The 21,568-nt window shown below is 44.4% G+C and overlaps 1 non-coding gene across 1 annotated transcript; it reads left to right on the plus strand.

The window, feature by feature from the left end:
* Nucleotides 1–2,476: 2,476 nt before the first annotated feature.
* LOC129688777 (small nucleolar RNA SNORA17) lies at nt 2,477–2,610 on the plus strand. Its single transcript, XR_008721996.1, has one exon. It is a non-coding gene; the product is annotated as a small nucleolar RNA SNORA17 (small nucleolar RNA).
* Nucleotides 2,611–21,568: the final 18,958 nt, after the last annotated feature.

Consider the following 21,568-nt stretch of genomic DNA (forward strand, 5'->3'; position numbering starts at 1 on the left):
TCTTTTGTGTGAGAGCAAGGATGTGTGTTTGTGGAAGCCGGAGGTTAACCTCCAGCGTGTTTATTCAGGAGCCGTCCGTCTGGCATGTAAGGCAGTGTCCCTCACCGGGGTCCAGAGCTTTCCAATTAGGGTAAGCCCAGTGAACCCTGGGATCGGCATATCTCTGCCTGCCTCGTCTGGGATTTCAAGCATGCAGCCCATGCCTTTTTTTTTTTTTTTTTTTTTTTTTACTTTACTTGAGTTCCAGTTGTTGAACTCAGGTCCTCATGCTTTCAGAGCAAGCACTTTATTGACTGAGCTAGCTCCCGGCCCCAGAAAACATTTTTTGACAGAGAGGAAGAAACCTTGAACTCATTCTCTTGGTCTGTTTTCATTTCCTCTTATTACAACAAATAGCTAATGGTAGCTACCTGTGGAGAAGCGACTTGTTTGGCTCACAGTTCTGGAGGGTCCTGGGTGCAGATCTTGTGAGCGCTAGTAAAAATCCCATCTCTCCACCTCAGTCTAAGATCTCTCCTCCAGCTTCTGGTCTCCCAGCCTCTTTCCTCTCTCTCCTCCTCTGCCTCTCACTCCTTCCTGTTCTCTGGCTCCTCCCCTCTCCCTCCTACTCCTTCCTCTCCACTTCTCAACATTGTGGCTGGTGGTTTTATTTTGGCATGTTTACACAAAGTTGAGACAGGTGATGTTTAGAATAAATAACATAATGTAATGTCCAGACTGAAAACAGAGAGGGGAGGAGAGAAATCAGCATTTGAATGAACAAGGGTAAGGTGTATACATTCCAAAAGAATTCCAACAAGCTACATTAATTGACATCACACATCAAATGGACTTGATAAATTTCTGTACACTATTCTATCCAAATAACAAAGAATACATATTCTACTCAGCAGTGCATGGAAGTCTCCCTAAAATAAATCACGTCTGTGACTCAATATAAATCTTTACAAATCCAAAGAGATTGAAGTAATTCAGTGTGTCCTATTTGCTACACAATGCAATAAAACTTAAAATTGACAGTAAACAAAACTCTAGTAAATACACAAACTATTAAATAATTCACCTCTAAATGAGTCAAAGAAGAAATTAAAAAAGAGATAGAAATTATCCTGAGCTAAAAGAAAATGTAACAGAAGAAAATCTCTGGGTCACATTGAAAGCAGTACTACAGGAGAAATCTGTAGCTCTGAATGTCCACATTAAAAAATTCAGAAAGAGGGGCTGGAGAGATGGCTCAGAGGTTAAGAACACTCATTGTTCTTCCAAAGGTCCTGAGTTCAATTCCCAGCAACCACATGGTGGCTCACAACCTTCTATAGTAGATCTGGTATGCAGGCAGAATGTTGTATAAATAATAAATAAATCTTTAAGATGAAAAAAATTCAGAAAGAATACAAATAAACGAATTAGTGATTGAACCCAAAACTCTGGAAGGGGAAGAAGAAGAAGAAGAAGAAGAAGAAGAAGAAGAAGAAGAAGAAGAAGAAGAAGAAGAAGAAGAAGAAGAAGCCAGATTCAAATCCATTTGAGAACAAGAAGTAATAAAAATCTTGGCAGAAATTAATGAAATAATAACAAACAACAATACAAAGAATCAACAAATTTAAAAGCTGGTTCTCTGAAAAAAAAAATGAGATTGACAGACCCTTGGCCCAACTAATTAAAAGAAAGAAAAAGCAAACCCAAATCAACAGAGTCAAACGAACAGGGAAACATTACAACAAACACCAAAGAAATTCAGAATATTATGAGGGAATGCTTTTTAAAAACTGTACTACATTACGCTGGAAAAACTAAAAGAAATGGATGAATTTCTAGATTTAGACAAACCACCAAAATTAAACCAAGAATTCAACAACCTAAACAGAGCCATAGCAAATGAGATTGAAACAGTAAAACAAAACAAAACAAAAAACAAAACAAAATTCCCCACTTAAAAAAAGTTGAGGGCCAGATGGATTTAAAGCAGAATTCTAACAGACATTCAAAGGAGAGCTACAGCCAATCCCTCTTCAACTATAAGAAAGAAAGGAAGGAAGAAAGAAAGAAAGAAAGAAAGAAAGAAAGAAAGAAAGAAAGAAAGAAAGAAAGCAGACAGAAGAATACTCTTTCTAGAAGCCAGTATCGCCCTGTAGTAGTTTAAATGAGAATGGTCCCCATAGGCTTGCGTTTGGATGCCGAGTTGGTAAAACTGTTTGGAAGAAGTTTAGGTGTGTCCTTGTTGAAGGAGGTGCTTCACTGGGGTTGGAATCTGAAGTTTCAAAAGCCCACATTTCAGACAGGCTGTTCTCTCTCTGCCATGTGCTTGTGAATCAGCACTGCTACTGCTCCAGCACCAGGCCTGCTGCTCCCCCTCCCCACAATGACAGCCACGGCCTCACCCTCTGAGAGTCTAAGCAAGCCCCCAATTAAACACTTCCTTTTATAGGTTACCGTGGTCATGGTGGCCCTTCACAATGGTAGAAGACAATTAAATCCTGCCCCGAGAGGCTGTGCAGGTGCGGCTGCTGTGAGTGGCTGCTGTGGGTCCGTAGGTGGCAGAGAGGAGGGAGGTGTGTCTATGCTCTGCGTTCTACCTGTGAACATCTGAATAATGAGTAGCCTAGCAGTCCCTGAAAAAGTGAGCCTGAGACGACCACCGGTCCGGCACCAGGAGGTTCAGACAGGGAGCTAGCCTGAGATGACCACCAGTCTGGCTCCAGGCAGACCCCCGTGTGATCCCCGGATGAGGAGCAAGCAGAAGAGTAGATGAACACTGCCTGGTACTGCAGCCTCAGGTAAGAGCGAGCCCAAGACCGACGACCCTCACAAGAGGGCACTTGGGCTGACTAGGAGGGAACAAGCCCTAGGCAACCACCAGACCAGCACTATGGGGGCAAGACAGGTAGCTAGCCTGAGATGACCACCAGTCCTGTGCCATGCAGGACTGGGTGGGGGCAGACCATACCTTAGAAGACCCCTGACTGGCCTCATAATGCATGAAAGGGGCATAGCACTCCGGAGACCACTCCTCAGACAAACCTGAACACCGTGAAGAGACCCTGGACACTAAGAAGAGGCACAAGTAAGTGGTGGAAAAATGGAAGATAAAAGGAAGCAGAGGGATGTGGGCACAATGAAGAGAGGCAGCACTGGAGACTGGAGGGTAGTGAGGAACTGAATGATGCGATGCCAGCTGGGACCATGGTGAGGTCTCCTGGCCTGTGCTGCCACTGAGGCCCACATCCGGGTCCGTGGGATGTGCAGCATGAGCCTGTTGCCACCAAAGGCCAAGCAGATGTCTACGGTCTGGTTGGGAACATTTTGATGTCTGAGGGCTGTGCAGAACTGGCCCTATCCCTCACCTGGGCACTGTGGGAGAGTTGGCCCTGGGGTCATGAGAGAATGAGAGCTGACCTCTACACTGTCTAGATGCAGTACTCGGGAGGGTGGCCTACACACATTGAGAGAGTTGTGGGGAGGTGACCCTGCCACTCACCTCCTATGCAGTGGCAGCAAGTGGGAAATCTGGCCCTGGGGTCATGTGAGAAGGACAGCTGTCCCTGCCTGTCATCAGCCCCAGCACTCAGGAGAGCAGGCCCCATACCTCGCCTGGGCAGCACAGTAGAGTTGACTCTGGTGTCAGGGGCATGGGTGAGCCGGCGCCACCACTTCTCTGCCATGTGGTGACATGGGTGAGGAAAAGATGTTCCCCCTCACCCCTGGCCACCTATGGTAGGCAAAAGAGCTGTCCCCAAGGTCATTAGAGTGGGAGAGCTTTCCCTGCTCCCTACCTACTGAAGCACTCTGAAGAGAAGGCCCTGCACCTCACCTGGATGACACAGAAGAGCTGGCCTGGAAGTGGGGGCTGCAGGTGAGCTGGCCCAAAGGACGTGAGCACAGGAGAGGCTGCCCTGCCTCTTGTCTGCTTTGTGGTGGGTGGACAAGGAAGAAACTCCCTTCTCCCCTTCCTCATTCCTCACCACCTATGGCAGGCAGGAGAGAGATGGCCCTGGGGTCATGAGAGTGGAGAACTGGCCCTGTTCCTCACCAACTGTAGCATCCAGGAGAGTGGGCCCTGCACCTAACCTGGGCAGCAGGGTAGAGCTGGCCCTGGTGGCAGGGGTTTTAGGGGAGCTTGGCCCAAGGGTATGTGAGCAGGAAAGCCCCCTGACTGACCAACTCGGATACCTCTCCAGCTCAGATCCAGGGCTTTGAATTAGCCAACAAGAACCTTATCAATGAACTGCTGGAATGCATGAAGCGGCCAGCCCTACAGAGCTAAAACTACAAGATCTCCATGACAGAGGGTAACAACAGGATATCCAAGATGAGTCTCAGTGAGGTTCTAGTATTGATAGTGTAGCAGAAGCCAGAGGCCTTGTACCAGACCAATAGAACATTTGCAAGCAAAGAAGAGTAGACAAAGGGATATACTGTGGGACACACTTCGAGACACTACAGCTTACACAATGATATTTTTTTTTCTCTGTCGGAAGGGAGGTTGCAAGAGTGGAGGGCAGGTATGAAGGGAAGGCAATATGAGTGTGATTGGGGTGCACGATGTGAAATTCACAAAGAACCAATAAAAAGGCACTAGGCAGCCCAGTCTCTATGTGGGTTCCCTAGTAAGGGGACCAGGGGCTATCTCTGACATAGACTCTGATGCAAGCTCCTTGATCACTTCCCCCTCAGCGGGTGGGAAGGGCTGCAGTGCCAGGCCATAGAGGAAGAGGATTAAGGCAGACCTGAAGAGACTTGATAGTCTGTGGCCAGTTGGTAAGGGAGAAGCCCCCACTTTCTGAGGACTAGGGGAGGGGATGGAGGAGAGGGAAGGAGGGGGCTACAATCAGAAAGTAAAGTTAATATATTTTTAATTTTTTTAAATAAATAAAATAAGGTTTTTTAAAGTAACTAAGACACACCCTAATATCAAAACCAGGCAAAGAAGTAACAAAAAAGAAAACTACAGACAAACATGGATTCAAAACATGCTCAAAAAATATCCACAAACAGACAAAAAAAATAATAGAGATATTGAGCACTCAAAAAACTTCTTATATGAGGCCAAGATCACTCTTATAGCAAAACCAGGTAAAGAAGCAACAAAAGAAGAAAACTGCAGGCCAATATCCTTGAAGAACATAGACTCAAAAATGTTCAATAAAACAGTTGAAAACAGAATTGAGACATCCATCAAAAATATTATCTGCCAGGACCAAGTTGGATAATTCAATATGCAAAGTCAATAAATGTAATAAACTACATAAATAAAATTAAAAATCACATGTTTATCTCAACAAGTGCAGAAAAAGCACTTGACAAAATCCAATGTGTCTTCAGGATAAAAGTCTTAGAGAACTGAAGACTAGAGGGAACACACCTCAGCATACAAAAAGTCATAATCAAGAAACACACAGCCAGCATCATCCTAAATGGAGAACAACTCAAAGCGATTCCACTGAAATCAGAAATGATACATGGCATCCACCATTCCCACTCCTTTTCATTGTAAGTTCAACACACTAGCTGGAGCAATAGGACAAGAGAAAGAAATTAAAAGAATACAAACAGGAAAAGAATAGTCAAAATATCCCTACTTGCAGATGACATGATATTATACGTTAGAGATCCAGAAAATTTCTAGACATGATTAAAAAAATAAAAACAGCAATGTTGCAAGATACAAAATCAACTTGCAGCAATAAATGACCTTCCTACACACCAACAGAAAATCTACAGTTAAAGAGATCATGGACAGCCTATCAGTCAGTGGTGGTGCACACCTTTAATCCCAGCCCTTGGGAGGCAGAAGCAGGCCAGTGTGCTCTACAGAGCAAGTACCAGGACAGCCAAGACTACAGTACAAAGAGAAACTCTGTCTCAAAAAAATCAAAAGAGAGAGAGAGCTTATGGACATGGATACATTCTCACTCACAATGGTCTCAAAGAAAATAAAGTACTTAGGAATAAACCTAACCAAGGAAGGCGGGTCACTACAATGAAAACTTTAAACCTCTGAATAAAGACATAGTGAAAGACACTAGAAAATGGAAAGACATCCCATACTCATGAATTTTAGAATTAATATTGTGAAAATGACCGTTTCACCAAAAGCTACTCACAGATTCAAAGCAATCTCAATTAAAATTACCATCTCATTCTTCACAGAAACAGAAAAGGCAAATTTGTATGAAATCCCAAAACTCCTGGATAGCTAAAACAATCCTGAACAAAACGAATGATGCCAGAGGTACTACAATTCCAGATCGAAAGCCATTATAGAGACACACTAAATAAAACAATATGGTACAGGCACAAAGACAGACATGTAGACCAATGGAACAAAATCGAAGACCCAAATATGAGTACACATAATTACAGCCATTTAATATTCAACAAAATAGCAAAAACATACACTAGAGAAAAGAAAGTATCTTCAACAAATAGTACTAGAACCTAGATGTCCACATGCAGAAGAATGAAATGAGACCCACATTACCTTGTATAAAAACTAACTCCAAATGGATCAAAGACTTAAATGTGAGACCCGAAACACCAGAACTGCTAGAAGAGATAGGCAGTACCATACATAATATTGTGTGGGAAAGGACTTTCTGGTCGAACTTCATTTGCCCAAGAATTAAGGCTGGCATTTGACAAATGGGACTTCATGAAACTGAAAGATTCTGAACAGCTAAAGAAACAATCAATTGGATGAATAGGAAGGCTACAGAATGGGAGAGAAGCTTTATCTTTGCCATATGTGTGTGTGAGTACGTATCTGTGTGTATGTATGTACATATGTATGTACATATCTGTGTGTATATGACAACTATACACCTGGCAGATGATTAATATCCAGAAGATATAAAGAACTCAAAAAGCAAAAGAGTAAAAAAGTGACTTATTTAAAAAATTGACTTGAGATCTGAACACAGAATTCTCAAAGAAAGAAAGAAAAAGAAAAATATACCTAAAAAATATCTCTAGATATAGTCATTGTCCCTAGCATTCAGGGAAATGCAAATCAAAACAAATCTGAAATTTCATCTCACTGGTCAACAAAGCAACTGATAACAAATGCTGATTTAAGAAACCACTAAGTGACAAATTGTACCATATAAAACCAAAAGGTTCTTCACAATTAAAGAAACAATCAAGTGGCTGAAGAAAAAGCTCACAGAATGGGAAAGAATCTTTTTCATTTACACACATATCTGTGTGTATATCTGTGCATCTATATGCCAACTGTATATCTGAGGGTTAATATCCATAATATATAAGAAACTCAAAAAATGTGGAGTATACTGTTAAAGTTATTTTTATAAAACTGTGTTTGTTTCTCAGTTCTCTCTTAACCTGGCTATAACACAAAAAAATTTAATAATAAGCTTCACAACACAATAACTGAGCAGATATTGCTCTATTCTTAACCTTCTAAGCTAATATGGTTTCCTCCCAGTGTACATCCCAATGTCACTTGTACTTTGTAGCTTTCCTGCTCCAGCTCCTTCTCCTGCCTTCTCTTGGACCTCTGCCAGGAGCTCAATCCCTTCCTCCTCCTTTAATTCCTCCTTCCCCTGGCTGTCAGGAAGTGCAGCCCTATTCTTTCCCCTGCTCAGTAACTGACTGTAAGCTGCTTTATTGGCACATCAGGGGACAGTTGGGGAGCGGTGCTTATACAACACTGAAACAGAAGTTTCTCAGAACAAGAATTGCAACCAGATATTGGGGGGGGGGATGTGTACAGAAATCAGCATTTGAATTACATAATAACCCTTATGCCTACAGTATACCCCTAACACTAATTCATTCACTGTTGGTGGTATTGAAAACTTGTGCAGCCACTCTGTAAATCAGTGTGGATAATTTTCAAAAAGCTAAAAGTAAATCTACAATATGACCCAGCTAAATTACCTTTTGACATATGCTCCAAAGGACTCAATATACCACTCTAAGGTACTTCCTCATGACCATGTTCATTGCCGCTCTATTCACAATAGCTAGGGAATAGAAACGACCTAAATGTCCTACAAGTAATGGATGATAATGAAGATACGGAGTATGTACTACTATCCCACTGTGAAGAAAAATGAAATCATGAACTTTGCAGGTAAATGAATGGAATTAGAAAAGATGGCATTTAGTGAAATAATCCATACCCACTAATAAAAATATTGTATTTTCTTTCTCATCTGAATCTTTGGGTGTAGTGCATATTCTAGAGTAATTGAAGAAAATATGAGAGTTAAAAGGGACCATTTCTGGGGTGAGAAAGCAATAAAGAGGGGAATAGCAGGGTATACATAATCTGATGGGAGAAGTGGGAAAAAAAACAGAAGGCATCTCAAATTGCGGGGGAAAAGATAAATACAGAAGAAGGAGGGTAAAATAACAGTAAGGATGTTTTTAATAATCACAATATTAACTATCTACCTAAAATACCTACAGCGCATGTAAATCTGTGTATAAACACACGCGTGGAGTTCAAATAAAATTTTATCATCTGATGACAACAGCCCTTCTAAAAGCTAAAGACCACCTAACAAAGACCCCCACACCAGGCATGAAAGGCTCTCTTTTGAGTTGCTCATCGGGGTTGTCCAAGAGACTCCTAAACTATCTCAGGCTACTGAGATACTGTTATTGCCCTTGCTTGACCCCGCAAATCCCTACTGCTGAAGACACCACGTACTGCAGGGTCCAGAGACCACTGAGCTGGAAGTTATCTAAAAGCCTCCTTCCTGACGTCTGGCTTTCATGAAGCCAGAAAGCACCATGCAAACATCCAAAGGAGGGAGGCAACCAAGCATCCTCCCCAGCTATGATGCCTCTGAACCCCAAGAATGAGCAACACCACGTGATAACCTAAGGGTGCAGTAGTGCTATGCATACCTTATCAGTAGCCGATGCGTCCCTAACTGGCTTGAGACCTTCTCAAAATAAGAAAACCGTGGCTGGTACTGTAGGCAACTATCCATGGCACCTTGGAGGGGGACCAACAACTACTACGTCACTAACTACACTTTAAACATTTGTCCTTACAACCATAGATAAGTACAGACCACACTCTAAATCAAGGAGACTTCTCTTGGCAACAGATGGAGATTATTAACAATCAAAATGAGTTCAATCCCAATGGATATATACATATATATTATATATATTATGTATTATATGTTATATTATATATATTATATGTATATATATATATATACATATATATATTGTGTGTGTATAAAAGTCCTGCACCTAACGCTCAGAGATCATTGAGGAAGATTCTAAGAGCCAGAGGAACAGGAGTTTGCTCTAAAATTGTGTCTCCTAGGAATGTCAGAAGCTAATTCATAAAGTCTGACTGCCTAAACACGAACTGAGCAGGGATAACCACAGACATGCTGAAGCGGATGACCACACAGATGGCACTGCCAAGACTAGGTGCCAACCTAGGATGGAACCCTCGATTCACATTAACGGAAATGCTTTTATCCAATTACTTTCTGAAAGCAGAAAACGCTTTAGGCTCTCTTTCACAAACTGGAAGCTGAGCTGGGTCAGGTCACGTCCTGAGAGGACACCCTTCCCTTTGCTTAGTGCAGAGCACGCCTCTTTTTAATCATGCCAACCTCATTAAAAATTTCAGCCTCTCTATCAGCACATGGCTTGCCTATAATATTAAGCTTCCTGTAGCTTTTTTTCTCCAAACTGTAATTTTTTTAAAGAAATTCTCTCTCCCCACTTGCTCTTTTTCATTGTAGACCTGCACGAACGTTATTAATAATCACCATGCCACAGACTACACTCAGCATAGTGCAGGCTTGAAATTTCTTGCATCGAAGAAATTAGTCCATTTTCTTCAAATTTAGCCTTAGACAACTTCTCAGGACATAAACAGAAAGTAGCAGCAGCAGATTCTTTGCCAAAATATTACCCAAATAGTCTCCAGCCCTGTTGGTGATTTGTACTCCCCTCTGTAACCTCTGATGTTTGGTGTCCTCCATCATCGCCATTGCTCTCAGCACTACTCTCTTCAGGCCCCTACTAAAATGGTCCACTAAGCACTGATTATGACACAGAACCGCTTTTCTATCTCAAAGTTACAAGGTCTTCCACATTCCCCCAAAGCCAGCATAGCTGAGGGCTTTGCAATGGTCCACTCTTTATACCAACTTCTGTGTTCATTCATGACCTTTCTGCTGCAGTGATAAAATATCAAACCAGAGGCGATTTAAAGAAGAGAGGGTTTACTTTGGAGTATGGTTTCAGCGAGGTAAGATCCCACCACGGTAGGGTGGCATGTCAACAGGAGCAGGAAGCTGCTAGGTCACCACAAGCAAGAAGTAAAGAAAGTCAACTGGAAGTGGGGTGGGGCTGTTTATTCCCAAGGCCACCCCCACAACAGCTGCACCTCACACCCAGTGCCACCAACCAGGAACCAAGTGTCCGAATGCCTGAGTCTAGATCTATCATTTCCCACCTAAACCACCACACCCGACCTTAACCCTCTGCCTGTCCAGCCGCTTTGCTGTTTCTGAGCACATTGTCTGCATTCTAGTAGGCTAAGTATTCGGGTCTCTGTCTACATCCTGGTTATTTTCTGATGTTCGTTTGTTACATGGTGTGTAGGTCAGCTTTGTGTCTTGTGATAAAATGCTTGAGAGAAACCAATTTCAAGGAAAGAATGGTTTGTCTTGTGGCTTCAGGTTAAGGTCAGAGGTCCCTATTGTTTCAGAGTATGTGGAGAGGCGGGCACAGTAGCAGGAGCATACCCTGCAATTACAGTTCCTAGTCTCATGGTGGCTGTGGAGCAGAAATAGAGGGACGATGGTGAGGTGGCACAAAATAGCTCCTCCAAGCTCACCCCCTCGGTAGCCTACCCTTCCTCCTAAGTCTCTCCCAGGAAAGATATGTCTACCTCCTAAAAACCCATTAAGCTGTGAACCCATGAATGGAGAATCCATTGATGAGGTTAGAACCCCCACGACCCACATGTCTCCAAAGCCTTAACTCTGAATGCTGCTACACTGGGGACCAATCTGTCAACCCACAGACTGGAATAAATCTAAACCATGTGTTAACAAGGTCAACTCAGGCCATGTCCCAGAGTCTCTTGGAATTCGCTGCTTTTCTCAAATGTTCCGGATGTGCAGTAATCTTTGTTGAATGAAAAGATAACTTTCCCCACCCTCATCCTTCTCTAGCACAGAAATCTCGTTATTCAGGAAACATCTTTGAGCAACTATCAATGTTGTTCTTAGCTTATCCTTTTCCTTCAAGCTGGCTGGCTGTTTCTACTGGGGCATTTTATCCCCAATGGCTATACCCGTGCCCCTAACCTTCTGTTCTCTGATTTTATCTGGACAAATTCCCAATATATGCATAAGAGATTCTGTCTCTATTTTGCTATGCCCTGCAATTCTTGAGAAGCTTCTAGATAATCTGCATGAGAGTCGAGGGGCATGGCTTCTCTTGGTTTTCTGATCATACCTTTGACTTCTGATATTTTGGCTACTTATTCTGTGAGTACTTAATGGTCCGAAAAAATGACTCCATCTTCCCGTGTTGAATTCCATATGTGAAACTCCGCTGTGGAGACGCTCTGTGGGTGCCCCAACTGTACTGGAATCCCACAGGGTCTCTCTGAAGCTGGTCAACGGGGAGAAAGTCTCATGCTGGCGTGGGAGACTCGGTAAGAAGAGAGAACACAGGTCTGGCTTTGAGCTGCTGTTTTCTTGCCTCGGCGTGGCAGTGTGAAAATACTCTTTCTGAGAGAAACAAATTCTGATGGCCTGCATACCCGAGGAATGGGTGCTCTCAGACTTGGCTTTTGCTATGGTTCACGTACCACTTGAGGGGACCTGGGCCCTCTGTGGCAGGATTACACGAGTGTCAGTATTGGACAGTGCACCTCCAACAATAGGAAGCCACGGCAGCTTACAAACTTCAGAGCAAGACAAGCCACTTGTGATGTGGAATAAAGCCTTTTGGGCTGAGGAGGCCTTTGTCCATCACAAAAGCTCTTGCAACAGCATGCCTTTGGCAGACTAGCAGCACCTAACCCCGAGGGCAGACTTCTTTTTGCTAAGATGTGGCCGAAGCAAGCTTGCGCTATGCGAAGATGAGGTTTTTGATACCGTATAAAAGGCTGTGGTGAGCCCAACGGGGCTGATGGGAGTCCGGAGACTCATCACTATAAATTTTCTCTCAATTCCCCTACACTAGGAGACACTGATGTTCACACGATGTCTCTTTAAAAGTAATCACGGAAGTGGTTAAACTTGCTTTGCAAAATATTAACCCAGGAGTTAATTGGGGTGTGTGTGTGTGTGTGTGTGTGTGCAAGTGTGTGTGTCAGAGAGAGATAGACAGAGGGACAAAGTCAGGGACAGAGAAGACAGATGCATTCCCTGACATAGTTAGTTTTGCCAGATGAGTACCAGAGGCTGACAAGGAGTCTTCCCTTCCCAATGGGGGAGAACAGTGTGGGTCTGGGACTTTTCACAGTCAGGGAAAACATCCCAGAACAAGACACTGGGAGCTTCTGTTGGACACCTGGGTGACAGCCTGTGGGCATTCCCACCCCAAATGCCACCATCCATGGCTTCCCCACAATAGTGGAGGTTCACTTGGAGCAACTGAATTGTATCTGTGTTTTTACTTTGCTTTGAGGTGATTTGAACAAGGAATGTGAGGAGAATGGAGGGTCCATTTCTGAGGCATTGAAAACACATCAGCGTTCATTAGCAGCTCTGTGGGGTCCCCCCAAGAAGTCCTCTTTGTAGGCTCGACATCTGAGCAAGGAGAAGTCCGGCAGCCAGGTCCTCAGTGTGGATTCCACTGTGAGACACTGAGGCCGCGGGGCCCACGCTACTTGCAGCTGAAGTTAGCACCATGCGGTGGTTGGCTGTGATCACATTTGCTTCACGCTGACAAGGAGAAGGAGGCTGGGCTGTGATTCCCTCTGCACTCCAGCAGGAGAGTTGAGGATGAGAGACACGAAAGGCAGGTTTTGTGAAGTCTCATGGGCACTACATAGAGGAGAGTCATCTAGAGTGCAGCCATACACACTAAAGACCCCACCACTGGGCAGCAAGTATTCCCTTGGCTCAGATAGCACCACTGACAAGGCAGGACTCGTGGGAATGCCAGCTCCCAGACTGATACCTGAAAATATCCATGAATGCTTTGGTTTCTTTGTTTTCTAAAATTGTTTTATGTTTTCACGTACAAAGTAGTGGGCTCCATCACGTTCATACATATGTGTTACTACTTTGTTCCTTTGTTCATTCCCTCCCTCCCTCATTCTCCACTGTGCCTCCTTTCCCCCAGCTGGTTCCCTTCCCTGTTAGTCTCCTTTCTGCTTACTTTTATTTCCCACCTCCCTTAAGATCTTTTCCCTTCAGGGAGGGGGGGGGTGGGGGGGGGGAGTTGCTTGGTCAGTAAAATATTTGCCTTGCAATCAGAAGATCCTGAGTTTGATCCACAGAAGCCACATAAAAATGTTGGGCGTGGTGGTGCTAGGGAGGCAGAGACCAGCAGGTCTGCGGACCTCAGTTGCCAGCCCGCCTAGCCCTAGGTGGTGAGCTCCAGGCCAACAAGAAATCCTGGCTCAAAGGGGCTGGATGGTGCTCCTTCCATTTTCCTGCTTTCCTGACTTGGAGGGTTGTTCATGTTCTGCCCTTACAGGCCAGTTGGCGTTTCTCTCTTGCAGCTTTTAACATTGTTTCTTTGCTTCCTAATTTCAACATCTTCACTGTTGTATGTGATGGGGTGTTCTCCCCTGGCCACAGCTCTGTGAGGCACCAGATGCCTCCTTGTATCTCAATGCTTGTTTCTGTCTCTAAATTTGAGAATGCTTCTGCAGTATCTTCATTGAAGTATGAGTATGTGTTCCCTGTGTCTTTAGTGTCTGTCTCAGCTCCTTCTCTTTTTTGGACTCTCACATTTGGTGTCTTAACCAGGGGTTCTTGGATGCTATGGTCACACGCTGTCCACTTTCCTCCTTGTCTGAGTACAGCGTCTTCTCAGCCTTCTTCACCATTCTCATGTATCTTTTTTCTGCTCTGTCAAGTCTGTTCTTAAATGATTCCTACTGTGTATGTGATTCATTGAGTTTGCCATTCCCAACATTTCTAGTATCTTTTTCAAATCTGAATTCCCTTGCTGACTCTTCCATGTTGCTGACTTTTTCATCTGTACTGTTGCTGATTTTCTTCTACATTCTGCTGACTTCTCCCCATGTTGCTGACTTCTGTCTCTAGGGCCTGGATTGGATCAATACGCTTGTTCGTAACTTTTTTAAAGTCATCCATCATTTTTGCCACAAAACTTAAGTCTTCACTTGACATCTGGCTATTTCAAAATCTTTGAGTTCAGTAGTTGAAAAGCCACTGTGATCTTTTGAAGTCGTGCTGCCCTGCGTTTCCACACTCCTGGCCTTTCTGTATTGCAATGCATGCATCTGTCAGTTTGGACATCTCTTTGGGATTTGGAGTAGGGCAGGGATCTTCCTACTGAGAAGTGTAGCCTTGGAGGCACAATCTCTTGTATGCCACTCAGCAAGGAGGAAACCAGCCACTGTAGCTGCGTGGCATCACACTACTCAAAATAGAGCAGCACAGTTAAAGCAATTATAGCCTGCTAATCCATCACCAGTTACTGCAGAACTGAAGGTGCCTGAACTGTTGTAGAATGTGCTACGAAGCTACAAATGATGAGTCTAGGGACAGTAAATGAATGAGCTAAGAAAGAAGACAGGCAAAGGGGAGAAGAAGAAAAAGTAAGGCTTGATAGATGAAAGGAAAATAAAAGAGAGTGGGCAAGAACGTTACAGAAAAGAAAGGAGCAAGAGATTAAAAAATTTTCAAGGAAGAAAAAGAAAACAACAACAAATACTTCTGAGTATTGAAAGAGTTCAAAAAATAGAGAAATATAAGAAGGAGAATAAAAAAATAAAAACCAAAGCATTTTTAAAACTCCAATAAATTAAGTGATTTTAGTTATTATAAATTTAACTGCTTAAATTATTATTATTATTATTATTATTATTAAAATGTGAAATGTGGAGAATGGAAAAAACAAAACACACAGAGGAAAAACGGTGTCTCCAGAGGCCTGTGTGTTTAAGGCTTGGTGTACAGGTGGCACTAGGCGAATCAGTAGAAATGTTAAGAGGTAGGCCTATCAGTCAATCATTTGGTCACAGGGATGTACCCCCACCACACCCTTCCTCAGCCATGACTGAGCGTTTTGCTCCATTATATGCTCCCTCCTTGAAGACTCATCCCCAAACAAGTGGCTCAATTAACTGTGAAACACTCAATGCTGTGAAATAAAATGAGTCTCTTTTCTTTCTAAGTAGACTACCTCGGGAACATACGGTGAGAGGAAGGTGGCTAAAAACTTCCATCATCGCTGAGGAACTTCATAACCTCACTCTGTTGTCTCACCAGCCACGCATGCCTATCCTGTCCCTGTTCTCCATCTCTGTACTTTCTTTAGTCTGAGGGCATTGTTCGTGAACTCACACAGAACCCTCTCAGACAGGCTGTTCTCCGTAAGCCTAATGTTCCTAAGATTGATTCAAGCTGTTGAATATGCTGACACATCATTCCTTTTATTATTCAATAAAATTTCCTTTGTGAATATTCCAGAATTTATTCAACCTTTTGCTCTTTGAAGAACATTTGGGTTGATTCCACTCTTTGAATATTACGAATAAAAGTGCTAGGAGATTTCATATACAAGATTCAATAAATTAGGCTGTATGCCTAGTGCATACTTGAATTCTAGAAATGGCTGTCAAACCAATTCCCAGAGAGACGGCACTGCCTTAACATTTCCACTAGCTCTGCGTGAGAACTCCAGTTAAGATGCACCGAAGTTAGATGCCACTATGGTTTGCATCGCAAATGTCCCCAGTCTTATGTTGAAGACCTGGTTCCTAGCTGACAGGAGCTGCTGGTAGGGGTCTTACAAGACACCATTGAAGAGGATGTTGGGCCCCTGGCCCTTCCTGTTTCTCTCTACTTCCTGGTCACCATGTGGTGAGTACCTTACCCATTTGCTCTCTGTCATGTTCTGCTTTGCCACAGCCCAAAGTGATGGGACCAAATGACGAAGGACAGAAACCCCCGGAACTACGAACCAAGATGAACCTTTCCTCCTGCTGAGTTGTTTGTCTTGGGTAGTTTGTCACAGCAATGGAGAGCTTACAGGATCCTAACAGGCTTACCTCAAGACAGCTTTCAGCACTCTTACTAGGATCTCTTGCTACTTGGTTTTGGGGTGGTAACAAATGGACTCACATGTGTATATCTTTGAGTAAGTCCTTTGAATGCTGTCTCAAGCTATAACACATTTTCAAAGCAAATGAATCCTCAAAGGGGCAGAATGCACACATAGGTCCAAAGGGGTCTATTTTCTTACTGAAAAGCATGGATTTTACACCATATTTTCATTGAATATTCGTGTAGAATGTTGCTTATTGTAAGCACTGCTAAACATGGTGTCTTTTATTTTTTAAAAATAATGTAACTACTAAAGTTACAGAGCATGAAGAGTGCTAGAAGTGTGTGTTAAATGCGATTATTTTGAAAATTCTGGGAATACTGGCTTATTGCTCCTGAATGCCAAAGAATAACACATGAGAAGTTTGAAAACACTGTTAGTCTTCATGAGTGGCGTTTGACTGTGTTGGAGGTCTTTGGGATGTGGGGTACTGTCTGTTTAGAAGCAGGATGCAAGTGTCACTGTACCTTTGATCAGGTCTCCTACAGTGAGGTTGGGATCTCCCCACAGGTTGCTCTAGACTCTGATGGTGGAATGGGTGTCTGTGTATAAGCGAATACCTTGTAGTAGTTAAAATCTGAAGGGGCCTCAGAGTCAGCACAAAACACCCACAGACACCAAATTCTCAACACAAAGGCAATTTTATTACCCCAGAAGGACAAACAGGGGCCTGCCTTTAGATAAATATGGAAGGAGGTGGCTCTACAGGAGTAGTTTTCAAGGATAAGGGAGAAGTCCATGCTAGGATGATTGGTAAGTCCTTACCAGGCATGTTAGTCAGTGTAGCCAAATAATGAATTTTGATAGCTGGACCTAGGTGGGCAGCCTGAGGAATAAGCCATGAGGGAGTGGCCAAATCAGGAGCTGGACAGGTTTAGCACAAGAGAGTAGAGGGGGGATGACTGCCCAGCACCACAGAGAAGACATCCAGAGGCCCCTGGAACCACTAAGATGAACAAGTGGTGTAGAGCCGGAAGAGAAAGAGAAGCAGGATGGTGTGTGCACAATGAAGAGAGGTGGAACTGGAGACTTAAGGGTAGTGAGGAACAGCCTGGTATGAGTAGCCTTCAATGCCACCTAAGGCCAAGGTTAGGTCCTGGCCCATGCTGCCACCAAGGGCCATGTCTAGGTCCATGGCCATGCAGCAGCAGGGGTCTGCTAACTTTCCTAGTCTGGGCTGTTGCCTGCACCTGGGAGAGATGTCTGCCCTCCCTCCCACCCAGCCACACTCTGGGTGCCTATGGCAGGCAGGGGAGCTAGCCTCACTCCTAGCCTGGATAGCATGGGAGAGCCGGCCCCGCCCCTCACCAGCTGCAGCACTTGGAAGAGCAGCCAGCACCTTGCTTGGGCAACACAATAGAGCTGGCCCTGGTAACGTGGGCATGGGAGAGCTGTCAGGTTGACCAACTCAGCTACTACCCAGACCACATCTAGGGATTTGAGTTGGCCCACGCCAACATCTACCTCATCTATGAACTGCTGGAGCATGTGAAGGAGCCTATCCTCCAGGACATGTTAAAGATCACCACAGCATGGAGCAACAATAGAATATTAGAGAAGAGTCCCAGTGAGGCTCTAGTATTGATGGTGTAGATGAAGCCAGAGGACTTGAACCATCCAGACCAATGACTGATTGCAATGAACATTTGCAAGAAAAGCTGTTTGGAAAAAAACGTTATGCTGTGTGACACACTGCAGCTTCCAGAGTGAAACAATTTGTTTGTTTGTTTTCTTTGTGGGAGTGAGGTGAGGTTGCAAGGGTGTTGGGCAGATATGGAGAAACTGGAGGATGAGTGGGATAGTGATGCATGATGTAAAATTCACAAAGAATCAATAAAAAGTTTAAAATAAAAAAAGAGTAGAGGGGAAGGGCAGGACGTGCCAGGACTGTGTTTGGGTCTGTTAGAGCCCTTCAAAATCTTTTGGCTTTTTTGAGTCTAGCCAGTTGTCTGTTCCCTGGTGTAGGTCTGAAGGCTGCCTTCCTCCAGGTCTTGCCTCTCTGAGACCCTCTTCCTTTCTGCCAGGGTGGGAATAGATGCCCAGATGTCCTTTGCCACCCTGCTGCCATCACACCAGAGGACAAAACAAGTGTAGTCATGGATCACAAGGTGCCGACAGGACAGGTGAGCATGGAAGTCCATACTTCCTGCCTGGGCTTCGTCCTCTAGCAAACAGGGAAATGCACATCTGGGCTGCCTCTGCCTCTGCACAGGCGTGGGAGCTCAGACTCTCTGCACGGATGTCCCTGAAGCTATGGTGGTTGGATAGTTTACAGTATTCAGCTAGGAGCTAAGGATTGAAAAGCATTCAGTCCTGTGAGCTGCCCATTTCCCGGTCTTTCAGCAAGAAGATGGAAGCTTTATTTATCTGAGCCCTCAGGCAGGTCTGCGTGGAGAATGGATAAAGTCTTGAGTGAATGCACATAGTGGACGTGATTACAGCCTTGTCCCAGACACCAGTGCCTTAAGCCCATGAGAATGGCGAGGCCTTCCCTTAGCCACAATGAGGATGTTGACAGTGTGTGCAGAAGGTATCAACCACAGCGTCTTCATCCAGAATAACTGTCCCCCTGCAGAGACAAGACGACAGCCAACCTCACCCCAGCAGTAGATACTGTAAAGGCACTGAGTTTCTGAGCTACTAAAGCCATCTCCGTGGGAACATTTACGGCCCTCCAGAGCCCACCTTGCTCCTCTTGCTTCTGCCTGGGTTGCAACATCTTCAGAATGCAGACACAAATACATGAACAACAGAGAGCCCCAGGAGACTCACAGTCTCAGCTCCCAGCCCTGATTTCTCCAGGCAGCCTTTCTTCTGGTCCCCAGGTTGAGTCCCTTTGTGGCCACCTACTGAAATACTTCCTGGGATTTTAGTTGTGGGAGCAAAATGGAGCTAGGAGGTGTGTACCTGGACATGCTTGGCTAAACCTAAGAGCCTGGCTGCTCTTTCAAGCTAGACATTTCTCTACTGTTGCTTTGGGACTAGAAAATTCCTTAGCTTTTTGTTTAATTTTCCCGTATGTAAGTGTTGCAGAATGAAATGTGGTCAAGGATCAGGTTAACCAAAAAATTTAATTAAGCCAAAAGTGCATTGCAACTTGCAGTGGAAGAAAGCCTGTGCCTCTGTCGAAGCCTTTGGAAGGAGGGTTTCTCTGCTTGGTCCCTAACTGTGCTGGTATTGAAAGGAGAAGTATGGGTTGTCCCCGACACAAGCCTCTCTGCAGGTACCGTCGCCTCAGATGGAAGTCTGCTTCACCACACTTCAGTATGAGTGACACCACCGAAGAAGCCCTTCAGCGCTTGCGGTTAGCCAGCCAGCCTATCCCAGATCCGCCTTCACAGAGGGACAAACCCGAGAGGCAAGCCTTCCCGCAGTGAGGCTGAGAGGGGTGGGAAGGAAGCACGGATGAGAGGAGCCGTCCCTTCCCTTAAATCTGTGCACTATTTCCCATAATCCTCTAAACACCAGCATCGGTGTTTCTCAGTTGTCAGTAGCTACGTTAACTTACTGCTTACTCCCTGAGTGTAGGTTAATGCCACCACAGCTGTGCTGCTCCTGCCTTTGTCTTTAAAGGGCTTGGAGCCCTCTGCCCCTGCCCATTCAGACGCAGGGAAGAAACTCCAGAGATAGCACAGGCCTAGTACATTGTCTGTCAGTTTCAGTCTTCAGCCCTCTGAAGACACCGCCTTGGTTGCAGACTCCAGCAATGGGCTGAGAAGGCCATTGGCAGTTCTTTTCATTGGCCTAGGCCTTTCTCCAGCCACCTCAACTTGCTGCTCTTACTTCAGGTTTCTTCTTTGCTGTCTGTATAGAGAAGCCTGATCTTGAGGGGGCACAAGTGATGGGGATGGTGACAGCCACACGGCCATCCTGAGAGAAGCTGCGAAAATTCGAGACTGCCCACACCTGGCTGGTTTGCAAACACTGGGAGTGGAGCAGACAGTGTCATTAGACTTGCACTGTCTTAGAATGAATTCTGGTGGCCGAATGAGTCAACTTTCTGTTGGGTATTTCAGTTCCAAAGTCCCATAAGAGTCATTTTTCTAGGAAACTTAGATCTAGGAATCCCCAGGATGCTGTGCGGAGGTTGGAACCCCCAGCTATCAGCTTTCTCTGGAGCAAGAAGACATGTAAACCAGCTTTCTAGTGGCTTTCAAGCTTGAGGTAGAAGAAGCATTGATTCCATTAATTGAAATATCATTTGTATCTCATTAGAGATTTATAAGAGTTGAACTCAGGGCCAGCAAGAATATATATATTGAGAGTGCAATCTCAATATTAATACTAAGTATATATATATTCTTGCCTTCAGAAGATATTTTTTATGTAAAATCAGTAAGTCAACTTACTTACAAAATACAAAAACTGCATTTGATTTTGGAGGTAGGGACACTTAGATGTATTTATTATAACATTGGGATGGAAGTAAACAGTGTTTTACAAAACATTCAATCAAAGCAGGAAAGCAAAGAACAAAAATAGATGAGTGGGTAGAGAAAAGCTTAGCCTCAGTAAGTTTGTGCATGGTTTTGGCAATCAGACATTGCAGAAGGTAGCAATTTTAAAATCCATATGCACGTAAGTTTTGGCAAATGGGTGAGGGTTTTGTGATGGGCTTAGTGCCCATTCTCCTAGACTCTGCCAGTTGCAGGGTTGGTACTTGCTACTCTTGACCAGATAGCTCTGGAGCTACTGGTGAGGAGGCTCCAAGGATGAGGTCTTTAAATGACCCTCCAAATGCACCAGCTGCAAATGTTCACAGTGAAAGAGCGGGGCACTGGGGACCAACGCAACGGATTGCTGAGTTGCCAGGCAAGACGAGAGCCCATCTTTGCCTAGCAGGGTAAAAAGTAACTGCTGTGACGATCTTGTGCAGGCTTTTTGGATCTACTAGTAAGTCAGACCTCTGTTCCCTTCTTGCTCCCAGTGAGGGACCCACCGCAAACAGGACCCTCTCAGTACCACAGGCTTCGCCTGCAATTTGTAGTTGGCTCTGCCTACTTTCTTCCCTATTTAAGCCACCTACAGTTCCTTGGCACTTTGAATCTTGAATGCTGCCTGAGACGGCCTGTGTGGTAAACGTTCAGTTGCAGACTGTGGAACGCTGTGGAACATGATGGAATTACGAACAGGTGAACCATAATGGAAGGAAGTTAGGTTCCTGTGGATGTGCTGTTAAACAAGGCCCCAGGAACCGGGGCCCCTTCTCCATCTCTCTGTTTGCAAGTTACAGCAAGGTAAGACCTTGCTCCACCATGCACATCTTGCCATGACATGCTCCTTAGCACAGGCCCAA

This window comes from Psammomys obesus, unplaced genomic scaffold, assembly GCF_907164565.1.
Source record: "Psammomys obesus unplaced genomic scaffold, mPsaObe1.curated_primary_1811, whole genome shotgun sequence".
Taxonomy (NCBI): Eukaryota; Metazoa; Chordata; class Mammalia; order Rodentia; family Muridae; genus Psammomys; species Psammomys obesus.